Below are 16473 nucleotides of genomic sequence, written 5' to 3' on the forward strand. Positions count from 1 at the left end.
TGTGAAATGGAGTGGTGGGATGGGGCACTGTGGTGCATCATACTGTGCACTGTTGGACATCATAATATGTGGAGGGGTACAGTGGAGATATCAAAATATATACTGTACATTCCTTGACCGAGAATCTGCAAAAACACTAGAGCATGCCCTCATCTTCCGCCTGGACTACTGCAACCTGCTGCTCTGTGGCCTTCTCTTCTAACACTCTTGCACCCCTACAATCTGTCCTAAACTCTGCTGCCCGACTAAGCTACCTGGTACGCCCAAATTTCTCCTCTTTGCCAATCTCTACCCCGACTTGCAATTGCCCAAAGACTGTTTCTTAACACTAACCAAGCCACCCGCAACCTGTCTCCTCCCTACATCTGTGACCCACGAGAGTTTTCCGGAACTTACCTGCAACACAACCACCGATAATCACAAGCTCTCCTCTACTTTCCTCATCTCCTCTTCCCACAATCGCATACAAGATTTCTCCTGTGCCTCCCCCATACTCTGGAGCTCTCTACCACAACACAACAGACACTCTCCTACCATGGAAACCTTCAAAAAAGGAGCCTGAAGACCCACCTCTTCCGACAAGCTTACAGCCTGCAATAACCCACAGTCAACCATAGCGTCGCATGACCCGCTCTACCCTCAACTACTGTATCCTCACACATCCCCTATGGACTGTGAGCCCTCGAGGGCAGTGTCCTTTCTCCTCCTGTATCCTCACCCATCCCCTGTAGAAAGCGTGCGCCCTCACGGGCAGGGTCCTGTCTCGTCCTATACCCTCACCCATCTCCCGTAGACTGAGGACCTTGCAGGCAGGGTCCTGTCTTCTCTTCTACCTGTCTGTGCCTTGTATTGTTCAAGATTATTGCTCTTTTTTTCACATGTAAAAGTACCATGGAATAAATAGCGCAATAATAGTAATAATTAATAATTATATACAGGCATTATATATAAGGGAGGTAACCTGGAAACAGCATGGGAAATTCACTGTCGGGTCTTTACTATATGGAGGGCCATCAAAATGTGGAGCCATAAAAGGCTTCACTAAGGGCACAATTTACGTGTGGGAACATATAAAGGACTTGGCAAGATGAGGGGTATAGCTTAGATGTGACCTCACTTTCCTGAATTTGGAGGTATGATTACATAGTGTTTATACTTCTGCAAGGAGATATCCATTCCACGTCTAAGTAGCAAAAGTTATAAAAGATTCTGAAAGCGGCGGACGTGTCTGAAAGCGGCGGACGTGTCTGAAAGCGGCGGACGTGTCTGAAAGCGGCGGACGTGTCTGAAAGCGGCGGACGTTTCTGATAGCGGTGGACGTTTCTGATAGCGGTGGACGTTTCTGATAGCGGTGGACGTTTCTGAAAGCGTTGGACGTTTACACCCCTACCCCTTCAATGCATGGTCTATATACCATCAGTGATTCGGTGTCAGGAAGGTTACAGAAAGGCACAGGATATATATCTTAGCTGTGGTGAGCAAAAGAGTGAGTGAAAGGCAGGAATGTATGAAAGGTCATATTGATTGGCCTGTGCAGCTGCCACGTTCCTGGGTTATCGATGACCTAGGCTGGAATCTGTGGACTACATTATGAGGCAGGTAGCTATTCAATATATCCAATATTTATCAATGGAACGTATGAGTCACCGCACAACATCCCTACCCAGCTGGCACCATGCCACAGTCATGCCAGTGATTTGTGTGATACTGTGCAGCTGTAACCACGTCCCTGTGGTAGTGGGCACTTGTGATGGCATGCTGTGCGCTAGTAGTTTAAGGGCACCACCCATCAATGTGCCCTTTTGATGGCATTTTGTGCCGGTGGACCATTGTGAAAGTATCAACAGAGTTAGAGGGCAATTATCATGACAATGTGCTGATGTGGAGCCAACCTGTGTGCCAGTATGCCAGTACGTGGTCATGGGGCACCACCCTTCATCTTGCAGTCTTGTTATGGTGTGCGGTGTTCGTAGGCAACTGCTCTGGCATTTTAATAGTCAGCGAGTCACTATAATGGCATTTTCAGTATATCATTGCCCCATGAACCCAGGTATCAAGGCAATAGGTGAGGGCCTCCCAATTATTAGCATAAACTATAAATACATGTCACTACATCAAAAGAAGGTGCATAGATCAGATACCATTCCTTATTAAGCAAAGGACAAAAAATGTTGCACTCCAATGGTTAAAATATAACCCCGACCTTCATCAGACGGAGTACCATTAGCGCACTGCCTCCATTATTATAGCGCCATTTATTCCATTGCGCTTTACAAGTGAAAAGGGGTACACATAATAGGGACAAGTACAATAATCATAGACAATACAAGGCACAGACCGGTACAGGAGGAGAGAGGACGCTAACCGCGAGGGCTCACAGTCTACAGGGGATAGGTGAGGATATAGTAGTTGAAGGTAGAGATGGTTGTGCGGTCTATAGTAGTCTGAGGGTTATTGTAGGCTTGTCGGAAGAGGTGGGTCTTCAGGTTCCTTTAAAAAAGGTTTCCACAGTAGGCGAGAGTCTGATATGCTGAGGTAGAGTGTTCCAGAGTTTGGGGGAGGCACGGGAGAAATCTTGAAAATTAGGAGAACAAGAGTCAAAGTGCAAAAAAATATTTTATTGAGTGCAAAACACCAGAGAAGTGTATAAAAGCGGACAATACACCAAAAAACAGGACAAAATAGGAGCAGCACAGATAATTAATACACAGTAGTTACAAAAAAAATCAATTAGAATTAACACCATATTGGTGACCCCAGCTCTAAGGAAAATAATAATATACCTTGGGCTGGAAAGGAGAGTATATATTAGATGTAAAGTTAATAAACATTTTATTAGATATTCCATATAATAGCCCAAGGGAGCCTCTGGGTATTACCCAAATAAATGGTCAAACCATCCAGGATTTAAAAAGTGACAGGTGCTCACTAAAGTGGCCAGTGCATGTGGTCCTGTTTCAAGGGAAAGAATGCTCCCCCATTACCCACCGACGTACGTTTCGCTTGTTTGGATATTGTACATCCAAACCCGGCTTCCTCAGGGAGGGAGAAGAGCAACGCTAATACCCAGAGGCTCCCTTGGGCTATTATATGGAATATCTAATGAAATGTTTTTTATATCTAATATATACGCTCCTTTCCAGCCCAAGGTATATTACTATTATTTTCCTTAGAGCTGGGGTCACCAATATGGTATTTATTCAAATTGATTTTTTGTAACTACTGTGTATTACGGTAATTATCTTTGCTGCTCCTATTTTGTCCTGTTTTTTGGTGTATTGTCCGCTTTTATACACATCGCTGGTGTTTTACACTCAAAATATTATTTTGCCCTTTATGACTCTTGTTCTCCTAATTTTCATGTTACTCATTTGAGTCTGTGCTGTTGGTCGAGCGGCCAATTCAGGTTTAGAACCTGTGATAATGGTATTTAATGCTGTCAAAGGGGTTTTTGATTAGAATACGGGAGAAATCTTGTATGCGATTGTGGGAAGAAGATATAAGAGGAGTAGAGAAGGAGATCTGAAGTGGTGTACAGGTAAGTACCGGGAGAGTAGGTCACAGATGTAAGGAGGAGACAGGTTGTGGATGGTTTTCTATGTCATGGTTAGTGTTTGAACTGGAGTTTTTAGCTAATGGGAAGCCAGTGAAGGGATTGGCAGAGTGGCGAGGCTGGGGAATAGAGAGGGGAGAGGTGGATTAATCGGGTCGCAGAGATTAGGATAGGATGGAGCTGGTGCAAGAGTGTTGGAAGGGAGGCCAAAGAGCAGGAGGTTGCAGTAGTCAAGGTGGGAGATGATGAGGGCATGCACTAGTGTTTTTGTGGATTCTTGTTTAAGGAATGCATGAATCCGGGAGATATTTTTGAGTTGTAGTCTGCAGGGGGTGAAGAGGGCTTGGATGTGCGGCTTGAAGGATAGAGTAGAGTCGCGGTATACTCTGAGGCAACGAGCTTGTGAGACTGGGGAGAGTGAGCAACCATCAAGTTTGATGGATAGGCTTGTTTGAGGGGTTGAGAGAGGAGGAAAAAAGAATGAATTCAGTTTTGTCCATGTTAAGCTTAAGGAATCGCGCAGAGAAGGATGAAATAAAAAAATAAAAAAGACAGACATTGTAAAATTTTGGTTAGCAGGGAGGTGATGTCAGGTCCAAAAAGGTAGATCTGCGTATCATCAGCGTAAAGGTGATACTGAAAGCCGTGGGACTCGGAGCTGTCCCAGACCGGAGGTGTAAATGAAAAAGAGGAGCAATACATCTGATGAAGGTCTGAGTTATAGACCGAAACGTTACTACAATTTATTTGGATTACACCCACTAATAAAGATACTTATTTTCACCATTGGTGTGCCAGATTTAATGTCCTATTCTACAATTATTAGCATTAATAATACACGATCAAGTTCAAGCGTGATCGCGTGTCGATCATGCGCTCAATGGTCATGGCGATCTTATTGGATAGCACGGGTAGGAGTGCAGTAATTCCAATGCGAGTACACTCCAAACAGGGCTCACACACCGGACACATCATATCCATGGAAAGCATCTTCCCTTCATCGGGACTGGTGGGCGACAGATCTAGCAACGCACTAGAAATTAGACTTCTATACGCATCTCTTTTAGGACAAATCCTTTAAGGCAAATAAAAACCACCATCAAATTCCTATTTAGCAAAAAAAAAATTCCTGACAGTGATACTCATCACAGCAAATATCTGAGCTTGCGTGAAGTACTGGCATCGCTCTCTTCCTGCTCGCTTCTATGACTCCTGACTAAAACAGAAGGTCATAAATACTTGGAGGCTGTAGGACTACAGACGCCCCTATGAATGTTTTACTGGAGCAGCTGCTGGCCGAACATTACCACCACCATCACCCAGTGCTCCGTCCGAGCCCGCTGTGAAGCTTGCCCTGCCCGATGCATCATCTGGTGTGTATTATACCACGTAATAGGGCAGTGAATGGCAAATACCCCTCTGACATACACTATCAAATATACCTTCTCATAGTTCTGATGCTCGGTACTCGTAACTAGTGATGAGCGAGCACTACAATGCTCGGGTGCTCAGTACTCGTAACTAGTGATGAGCGGGCACTACCATGCTCAGGTGCTCAGTACTCGTAACTAGTGATGAGCAGGTACTACCATGCTCGGATGCTCAGTACTCGTAACTAGTAATGAGCGGGCACTACCATGCTCGGGTGCTTAGTACTCGTAACTAGTAATGAGCGGGCACTACCATGCTCGGGTGCTTAGTACTCGTAACTAGTAATGAGCGGGCACTCCCATGCTCGGGTGCTTAGTACTCGTAACTAGTAATGAGCGGGCACTACCATGCTCGGATGCTCAGTACTCGTAACTAGTAATGAGCAGGCACTACCATGATCGGGTGCTCAGTACTCGTAACTAGTGATGAGCAGGCACTACCATGATCGGATGCTCAGTACTCGTAACTAGTGATGAGCAGGCACTACCATGCTCGGGTGCTCAGTACTCGTAACTAGTGATGAGCGGGCACTACCATGATCGGGTGCTCAGTACTCGTAACTAGTGATGAGCAGGCACTACCATGATCGGGTGCTCAGTACTCGTAACTAGTGATGAGCGGGCACTACCATGATCGGGTGCTCAGTACTCGTAACTAGTGATGAGCAGGCACTACCATGATCGGGTGCTCAGTACTCGTAACTAGTGATGAGCAGGCACTACCATGATCGGGTGCTCAGTACTCGTAACTAGTGATGAGCGGGCACTACCATGCTCGGGTGCTCAGTACTCGTAACTAGTGATGAGCAGGCACTACCATGATCGGATGCTCAGTACTCGTAACTAGTGATGAGCAGGCACTACCATGCTCGGGTGCTCAGTACTAGTAACTAGTGATGAGCGGGCACTACCATGATCGGGTGCTCAGTACTCGTAACTAGTGATGAGCAGGCACTACCATGATCGGGTGCTCAGTACTCGTAACTAGTGATGAGCGGGCACTACCATGCTAAGGTGCTTGGTACTCGTAGCCACTGATGAGCGAGCATTACCATACTACTAGTTATGAGAACTGAGCACCTGAGCATGGTAGTGCTCACTCATCACTAGTTACTAGTACCGAGCACCCGAGCATAGTAGTGCCCACTCATCACTAATAACATTAATTCAGAGGAATGACCACCATTTAATACTATATTCTCCTGCAGTTGTACAGGGTTGCCAGAGTGGGACTTTGGAAGATCTACTGATACTTTTTGAAAGGTTTTGTCCTGTAGCACCCGACGTATCAGGTGCAACAAAATGTAACCTGTGGAAACCCAAACCCCGGAATATCCGTACCAGTCAACACATCGGCACCTTCAGGCCACGTACATAAACCCAATTCCAGACTGGGAGACTGTTTAGCAACAGGTAAATAGGATGTGCACCCATTGGCTAGCTGCCACCCAATCTGTAGGAAGAGGCCCAGTGAGGGGAGGGGCCAGTGGCGAGTTGGGAAGTTGGGGGGATGAACTGTTGTAGTAGAATTGAGAGTAGTAAGTCGAGAGTTGTGGGGAGTGAAGTAGAGAGAAGTGGAATGACCTGCAGTAACACCGGAGCGCTGTAACAGGAGTGAGGGACTGTGGAGTAAGGAACCAGGACTCCAGGGACCGTGGGTTACCTGTGGAAGTGTAATACTCCAGGAACCGCGGGACGCCTGTGGAGGTCTGGAACCAAGGCTCACAGGACTCAGCACAAGGAGGGGTGAAGACCCTAGTACAGCGGGACACTTTATGGTCAACTGTTAATTCTGCCGGGTAAGGGGTTCTCCAGGGTCCCTCACCACCCAAAGAGTCTGAAGCATCAGCAGCAAAGAGGGGAGTGAACCCCTTAAATAGTCCAGGCTGCCTACGATAAGACCAAGACTGAAACAGAGGGGCTCCCCCCAGAAGCTGTAAGCCACGGAAGCCCACTACAAAAGAGAGTGCATGGAGAACAGTTAAGCGAGGTCGCAGCTGGCACGGAGAACAAGGGGAGCGGGAACACCTGAAACCGGCACCAGCGGGTCCAGGTACAAAGCCTGAAGTAAAGCACGGCAAGTTGAAACTGCAATACTGGTATGGACCGTTTCCTTCTCGTCTCCGTACACACACACACACTGACTGTCCCCTACCATTGCCCCCTCATCATCCACTTTTGGGGCCGGGCCCTGCTTACGGCGGCCCAAAACACCCAATCTGCACCACTCCACCAGCCCCAACAGGAACCTGCAGCGGCGGCCTCAATAACCTGGCCACACACCGCAAGTGGCGTAGTCGAAAAACTTATTTTATTTTTCTTCTATTTTTCACCCCCCCGGGTCACTGAATGAATCGAGCCTTGGCCACGACCTTCTTCCTGAGCACCACACACCTGTTACAGAGTACCCCACAGCCCTGGGGCGTCACAGCCCCAACCGTTGGCTTGCCAAGTGTATGACTGGCACAGTGGCATAGTTCATGGGCACCAATACAAAAGCTCAATGATCACAGCTCTCTGTGATGGGATAAAGGAACCTTTTGGGCTCAGTTGCACCCATAGGTATACCACTGGACTACCACGTTTTGGAGTCCCAAATATGTTATTACATAAACTTTTCAACATTAGGAATAATAAGACCAGTTAGAAAAGTGAAGAAGTAGTGGGTACAATGTGATATAACAGGAAAACAAAAACACAAAAGTGCATTCAGCAGCCGATGCGTCATGCCAGGAACAAGCGTGGTAGAAGAGCAATTGTGCTGCCTACACTTTACGCACTTATCAGCTTGAATCTGTATTTGTATTTATTTGGCGGTTTACGCCGCCTTTTCTTATCATTTTAACTGTATCGGTAATCACAGATTGCCTAAGCACCGGCAGTTTTGTTCGGTCGGGCCCCGCGCGGCCTAATCAAGATGTTCTGCTGGGAACGTAGTCGGTCTGGAGAAGCGAAATAATAGAATAGGTTCATTTCGGGCTCTCACTAAACAATGCGGCAGAAAGGCACCGAGAGCAGCGAGCGAGCGAGCAACGTGGAAGAGTAATGAGGGGACAAAACCACAGTGTTATCTGCAGGTTCTGTGATATAAAGGGATCCTCACATTGTTTTATTACATCTGCTGCAAACTAATGAAGGAATACAAGAATCGTACGGGCGGCGGCAGAGAGAACCGTACGGGCGGCGGCAGAGAGAACCGCACGGGCCGCGGCAGAGAGAACCGCACGGGCCGCGGCAGAGAGAACCGCACGGGCCGCGGCAGAGAGAACCGCACGGGCCGCGGCAGAGAGAACCGCACGGGCCGCGGCAGAGAGAACCGCACGGGCCGCGGCAGAGAAAACCGCTCGGGCCGCGGCAGAGAAAACCGCACGGGCCGCGGCAGAGAAAACCGCACGGGCGGCGGCAGAGAAAACCGCACGGGCGGCGGCAGAGAAAACCGCACGGGCGGCGGCAGAGAAAACCGCACGGGCGGCGGCAGAGAAAACCGCACGGGCGGCGGCAGAGGTACCGCTATATCGGATTATAAGACGCACCCCCCATTTTCCTTTCAAATTTTTGGGAGGAAAAGTGCGTCTTATAAAGCGAAAAATACGGTATGTCCTTAGACAGTTCTTTGGTCTTGGCCATGGTGGAGAGGTTGGAGTGTGAATGATTGTGTGGACAGGTGTCTTATACAGGTAACGAGTTAAATCAGGTGCAATTAATACAGGTAATGAGTGCAGAGAAGGAGAAAAAAAAACAGGTCTGAGAGGCAGAATTCTTGCTGGGTGGTCGGTGATCAAATATTTATTTCATGCAATAAAATGCAAATTATTTGAAAACATACAATGGGATTTTTTGGATTTTTTCGTGTTTGGGTCACAGTTGAAATCTACCTTGGATAAAAATAACAGCCCTCTCCATGATTTATAGGGGGGAAAACTTGAAAAATTAGCAGTGTATTAAATACTTATTTTCCCCACTGTATATAGGTTTTGTTTGAGAAATGAACCAGCAATGGCTTTTTCTATGACAATGCCATTGACACCCTGCAATCATGTTATGGGGGGGGGGGGGGTCTGATGAGCATTGGAACAATTTTCCCCATTTCCAACCTCTTCAATGCTGCGGTCATAATAGACAGTGACATCTAAGCAGTTAAAGTGCCGTATACAGACCTAGCTAAACTCCGGTACCGGCTGTAGAAAGCTGCTCCGTACAGGTAGTGCGCACATCCACCGTACACATATGACAGATGTCAGGGCAGAGTGGGCCATGGCCCTTTCCAAGGTTTGACGGGTGCTGGCACTGGCCCTAATAAGGTCCATCTTAGAATGTAGTGTGACGCCCTGGACTAGCCAGGTACTCACAAATCGAGCCCCGCACAACAGCAGTCTCCTCACTAGGTAACACCAGCCAACCACATAAACCCTAGTCACCTCCCTCAAAGCTTGATGGACACATCAGGGGCGGAGCCAGGCGGTTGGCCACACCCACCGGGGAGTTCAGAGGGCCTGAGGCAGGAAACCACAGTTACATCAGTTTAGGAGGTGAAGTAGAGTGGAGGTCAGGCCTGTGTCAGGTCTGCAACAAACTGACAGGTGCAAGGTTGGAGCCCGGGTACCTCTGGCCAGGAGGCATACGGAGGCCTCTGTCTGCAGAAGCCGGGAAGACGGCTCGGTGGAACCGTGGTGGACCAGGACAGGGTAGTGGCCCGCCGGTACCGTCCCGGGGAACAGACTCGGAAACCGGAGCACAAGAGGGGGTACTCAGACCCTAAAACGAGGTCTAGAAACTACTGCACTGAGTTAATTAACTGATTGCGGTCTGGACTATAGGTCCTTTCCCACCCAAAGTCCCTCATAGAAGACAACAGCCCAACGAGGGGGATAGAAAGCCACCGCCAAGGCTCAGCAATCCCATGGGCCAGCGTCTGCGGGCAAACGGGCTCTTCCGACATCCACAAGCCGGGGAGCGGACTCCTGACGCTGCAAGCGCAGGTAGTCCAACAACTCAAACAGGTGCAGGAGAAAAGGCAGAGACCAACCAACCGGGTGGGGGAACCCGACTGCAGCCGGCTGCGGGCACCAACCACCATCATCTTCGTTTACCAGAGACTCGAGTGTTTCATTCTAATACGGAGTACACCAGTGCCCTCCGGCCGCCCATCTCCCTGCACCGCCAACGGGTCCCGGGGCCACCATCCCTGCCCACGGAGGGGTTAACACCTTGCTGCATACCATCTCCCCCGGGTTCCCCGTAACTGCAGCGGTGGTGTCCACCTTCACCACATCCCGTGGGTGGCGTCACGAACTTAAAACATGGCTCCGGCCGTACACCTACGTCCCCAAACCGCCAGCCCCTTTTTGGTCGGAGTGACCGCAGGACCCCCGGGTCCAGAGACCCTCGAGCGACCCACTGAAGGTCCGGACCCGAGCGGCTCGGTTGCAGCCGAGCACGGGGCGGCACAGTAGCAACACTCAAAAATGTTGGGGGGGGTGCAGAACTGCAGTAGTGTACCCCTGAGAATTTTGTCACCCAGCGAAGCAGCTGGAAATCAGGAAATAATTAAAGCAGCATGAAATTGGTGGTAACGTGAGGGGAGGGGTACAAAAAAAAAAAAAAAAAAAAAAAAGGATGAATAGGGGCCCAGTCTGAACCACACAGAAGGGGGAAAGTATCTGGCGAGGTAAGGACTTCTAGTGACAGGGTTAACAGCTGCAGGGCTGTCTCCATTTCACTGTGAGCGAGCAGGAACACACACAATGAGGATACGAGGCTCGGATCAGTGCCCCTGGCCCCGGCCCTCACAGCTGGACATGAGTTATGTGCTCTAATAAATAGCCCATCACACTTTCAAGGAGAAAAGCCATAGGAAGGGAAGTGATCTGTGAATTCATAACATAATGCCGCCACATTAGAGGCACGAGGAGCCTAACACCTCAAACAGGCCCCAAAAAATATGTTACAGGCATTTGACTGTGAACTCCTAACATTTCTACAACACCAGCCCAGGCCTTCCCAAATGCTCTCGTGCGGTGGCAAACGTGGTAATATTTTTGGGGTTGATGTCAGCTGTTAATTGACAGCTGGCATCAAGTGAAGGGGATAGGAATAAAGAGGTGTCTATTAAACACCCCAAATACTAACCCGGTAAGTGTAAAATTAAAAAACAAAAAGAAAAACAAAAAAAAAACCATAGGATAAAATAGTTTATTGGAATAAAGACGTCCCCATATTCCCTCAAAAAATTCTTCAAGTTGTGACAATTCAATGGTGTAATGTCCCACAACTTCCATCAAATCCTATGGCACATAGTTCTCAGAACGAGACTCCATAGGTCACTCGCGGTCAGCATAAGGCATGGAATTTCGTGATATTATACCATTGGATTACATTGAATTTTTTTTTTTTAATTAATAAACTGGTGAACGAGAAAGTGTTGGGGGAGTATTTATTCAAATAAACATTTTTACTTAACACTTCCCGGGTTAGCAATTGGGATGTCAATAAGACCACTCTCAGTTACTAACCCCTAGGGCTTGATGCCAACTGTCAATCACAGCTGGTGTCAACCCCAAAAGTATTACCCAGATTGCCACCGCACCAGGGCAATTGGAAGAGCTGGGCAAAGAGTCAGAATTGGCGCATCTGATGGATGCAACACTTCTAGGTTGGCTGTGTTCTGCTATTTTTAGGCTAGGAAGGGCCAAATAACTATGGTCTTTCCAAGACTGATTTTTCCAGGACGTCAGCTGCCTGCTTTACCTTGGCTGCTTATCAAAAAGTAGGAGGGACCCCACGACAATTTTTTTTCTATTACATTTATAAATAAAGCTCTAGAAAAAAAAAAATAGCGTGTGATCCCCTCTATTATTGATAACAAGAAAAGGTAAAAGCAGATAGCTGAGAGCTCTGGTTATCAAAAAAGGGGGGGGGACCCCACAATGTTTTTTAAATTTAATCTCTTTCCACATTTATGTGCAGAGCAGTAGCCTTGCTCTAACCCCTATTTTGCTTACGTTTGCATCCCACAGTTCTTACAGTGACCATTTTACAGCACCAAAGCTTGGGTGCCAATTGACATAGGGATCTGAGTCCAGAGCCAAGTTCGGGTCAAGTCGGAATACTGAACTGAACTTTTAACCTAAGTTTGACCAAACCCAGTGACCCCGAACATCCACGGATCCTCCCATCCCTACGCATTAAAATACTAAATACAAGCATACAATGCCTAATAGTTCCAACAGTACACACATAGAACTATGGGTGTGTGTGTGTGTGTGTGTGTGTGTGTGTGTGTGTGTGTGTGTGTGTGTGTGTGTGTGTGTGTGTGTGTGTGTGTGTGTGTGTGTGTGTGTGTGTGTGTGTGTGTGTGTGTCCCCTCCAGGTTCTCCGGTTTCCTCCCACACTCCAAAGACATAGTGACTGGGAATTTAGTTTGAGAGCCCCAATGGGGACAGTAATGATGATAGTGCGCATAAAGCGCTGAGGAATATGATGGCACTATATGAGCAAAGCATAATAAAGAACTAATATATAAGACATTATCACCTCCAATCCTGCTACTAAGAATTATCCCTAAAGATATGTTTACTGTATTCTTCTGCTATCGGGTTTCATCCCAATTTGGAGGCACAATGAGGACCTCTAGGACAGTTCCTACCATTGTTGCACCAAGGACCAATAGGCATTGTACCCCTCCCCCACAGAGCCGGAAACAGTGTGCAGAATTATTAGGCAAATGAGTATTTTGATCCTATGATACTTTTAGACATGTCGTCCTACTCCTAGCTGTATAGGCTGAGAGCCAACTACCAATTAAGTAAATCAGGTGATGTGCATCTCTAATGAGGAGGGGTGCGGTGTAATGTCATCAACACCCTATATAAGGTGTGCTTAATTATTAGGCAACTTCCTTTCCTTTGGCAAAATGGTTCAGAAGAGAGATTTGACAGGCTCTGAAAAGTCCAAAATTGTGAGAGGTCTTGTATCAGTAAAGGGCAGAGAGCTCCACTCCGACTCAGATGACAGCAAGGTGGAGGTGGGCACTGGTATGGGCTGGTATCATCCAAGATGAACTCGTGGGACCTTTTCGGGTTGAGGATGGAGTGATGCTCAACTCCCAGACCTACTGTCAGTTTCTGGAAGACAACGTCTTCAAGCAGTGGTACAGGAAGAAGTCGGTATCGTTCAAGAAAAACATGATTTTCCTGCAGGACAATGCTCCATCACATGCATCCAACTACTCCACAGCGTGGCTGGCCAGTAAAGGTCTAAAAGATGAAAAAATAATGACATGGCCCCTTTGTTCACCTGATCTGAACCCCATAGAGAACCTGTGGTCCCTCATAAAATGTGAGATCTACAGGGAGGGAAAACAGTTCATCTCTCGGAACAGTGTCTGGATGCTGTGGTGGCTGCTGCACGCAATGTTGATCGTAAACAGATCATGCAATGACAGAATCTATGGATGGTCGGCTGCTGAGTGTCATCATAAAGAAAGGGGGCTATATTGGTCACTAATTTTTTGGGGTTTTGTTTTTGCATGTCAGAAATGTTTATTTCTAAGTTTTGTGCAGTTATATTGGTTTACCTGGTGAAAATAAACAAGTGAGATGGGAATATATTTGGTTTTTATTAAGTTGCCTAATAATTCTGCACAGTAATAGTTACCTGCACAAACAGATATCCCCCTAAGATACCCAAATCTAAAAAAAAAACCACTCCAACTGCCAAAAATATTAAGCTTTGATATTTATGAGTCTTTTGGGTTGATTGAGAACATAGTTGTTGATCAATAATAAAAAAAAAAAAAAAAAAATCCTCTAAACTACAACTTGCCTAATAATTCTGCACACGGTGTATGCTCGTCCCTGTAATAGTCCTCGAAATTCTTCTCCAATAGTTAAAAAAAAAAAACCACACATCTATGATGTCCCCCACAGGTATCCAGCACTAGAACCTGATGTCCCCCACAGGTATCCAGCACTAGAACCTGAATGTTTAATCATGGAGATGTAGATATGCTTTATTATAATATAATTATTTCCCTTGATGGATGGGGCTTAGTAGTCACTTCATCATTGCCACTTGGGATTTCCACCGAGCCATGTCCAAAATATTCGTAGGAAAAAAAAAATAAGTCGTGATGGGTTAAACTAGTCCCTCTATTACTATATTTTCCGCAACGTGTCAACATTCGGCTTTTATCTCAAAGACACAGTTTTGCTAATATTTTAGCTATAGAAGTTCTACTTAAAAGGAACTTTTCAAAAATGTGACACCGAAAACTTTTAGAAAGGTGTAAGAAATCTATATGGTAATCTCACCGATCTCACACTGTTCACATTGCGATGCTGTCCAATCCCCCACCATATCTTTTTCTTGCTTCAGCAATGACCCCTGCAGCCAATCAACAGCGGTCACTTGTCCCTATTTTAGGGTGTCACTGCTGGAGCAGGGAGTAGAGACCGTGAACATTGGGACAGAAGTGGGATTGGTGAGAAGAGTATCTGTACGATTGTCATGCTAGGTACGGGGAAGTACTAATCGAATGGCGAAAGGGAAGCGAAGGGGAAGATGTTGATCCCTGACCAAATCTACTGCTAGTCACTGGGGTCCCTCACCTCCCTAGATAGGTTCCGCATCTATGCACTAAGCCGGATACCTGACCCTACGTATCCCTACTGCTGGTCTCTTGGGTCCCTCACCTCCCTAGATAGGTTACGCACCTATGCGCTGAGCCAGATATATGACCCTAGGTATCATCCATAGTGCTGGATCCTAAATACTGAACAGGTGGGATAAGCTCTTCATCAACCCCACTAAACGCTAAAGGCAGACACAAGGGAGACACAAAGGGGGGAAAAAAGCAACTACTTATACACAGATGACTCAGGCAGGAGTTCAGCAACGACGCTACAGATGAGAGAGCAAGCCACCTGCTTGCAACCAGAGCTAGAATGAACTGAATAATATCACCAGCACCAGTGTAGGAAAGAAGAGAGGACTTAAGCATCAAGAGAATGCGGATTATTAGAAGCTGGGTGAAAGTCTAGCTACAGCTGGGTCCAAAGGGGGAGAGATGAATCCAGCAGGAAAGCCTATAGCAATGACTACTGACACAGCAGGAACAATAGAAAGTCAGGGAGCATTTCGAGCAGATAAACGCTGTGACCTTCTATGGCCAGACACCACATGACTGTCACCAGTCCACAACTTCTATAAACGCCATGGATATATAACTGGCTCATGTCGTCTCATTGTAGAAACCACACTGTATATTTCAGGTTCTATTAATGACTTTGGGGGCCCATGTTTATTCCTCGGCTTTCCAATCAAAACCATAAATCAGAGTCTGAGCCGTATATCTGCGATCCATTTCGCGGAGCGCAGACAGCGGAGCTCTCCGCAAGAGTTGGCTCCGTTCACTGAGAGTCGCAGCGCACCTATAAAGGAAAAGCCAAGTTATTAACACATTGTTCTTTTTATCGTCCCTCCATCTCCTGCCTATATAAGAGGCCTTTGAAGGAGCTTCTGGGACTTCCAGACGCACGGAGCATAAACACGATCCATGGAAAGATTCCTCTTCGTTTTATGCAGCCCCAAATAGGGAGACTGAGAATGAGGAAGGGGGGGGGGGGATCTGAAGGGTGTGAGGGTTAAAAACAAAAAGCCTAGGCATCCTCTATGAAAAAGGAAAATTTACAATCTCTAACTCCCATGTATATCAGGAATGGAGACATTAACCATTTACACGACCATTTGGAAAAGCTCGCGGACAACCAATATGGTGGCCAATATTGATCCCTCTTTCTCCAGGCGTTGTCAACCATCCAGAACAGTGAATCTGAGAGACTATTCAGAAAAAAATGACCTGGGCGTCCCAACCCCCGGGCGGCAAAAACTGGGCGGCCCAACCCCCGGGCGGCGAAAACTGGGCGGCCCAACCCCCGGGCGGCGAAAACTGGGCGGCCCAACCCCCGGGCGGCGAAAACTGGGCGGCCCAACCCCCGGGCGGCGAAAACTGGGCGGCCCAACCCCCGGGCGGCGAAAACTGGGCGGCCCAACCCCCGGGCGGCGAAAACTGGGCGGCCCAACCCCCGGGCGGCGAAAACTGGGAGGCCCAACCCCCGGGCGGCGAAAACTGGGAGGCCCAACCCCCGGGCGGCGAAAACTGGGCGGCCCAACCCCCGGCAGAAAACTGGGCGGCCCAACCCCCGGCAGAAAACTGGGCGGCCCAACCCCCGGCAGAAAACTGGGCGGCCCAACCCCCGGCAGAAAACTGGGCGGCCCAACCCCGGCAGAAAACTGGGCGGCCCAACCCCCGGCAGAAAACTGGGCGGCCCAACCCCCGGCAGAAAACTGGGCGGCCCAACCCCCGGCAGAAAACTGGGCGGCCCAACCCCCGGCAGAAAACTTGGTGTCCACCCAGTCAAGGAGTTATTGACAGCCATACTGATTATTACCCAGAAACAGATATTATTAATTCCTATAATAATGAACTTA

The 16473-nt window shown here is 47.7% G+C and overlaps 1 protein-coding gene across 17 annotated transcripts in view; it reads right to left on the reverse strand.

Annotated features, from left to right (window-relative positions):
* Positions 1–16473, reverse strand: part of NEDD4L (NEDD4 like E3 ubiquitin protein ligase) — a 444386-nt gene that overhangs the window by 194917 nt on the left and 232996 nt on the right. The gene's annotated exons all lie outside the window — the stretch shown is intronic.

The sequence above is a fragment of the Anomaloglossus baeobatrachus genome, chromosome 1 (genome assembly GCF_048569485.1).
Source record: "Anomaloglossus baeobatrachus isolate aAnoBae1 chromosome 1, aAnoBae1.hap1, whole genome shotgun sequence".
NCBI lineage: Eukaryota > Metazoa > Chordata > Amphibia > Anura > Aromobatidae > Anomaloglossus > Anomaloglossus baeobatrachus.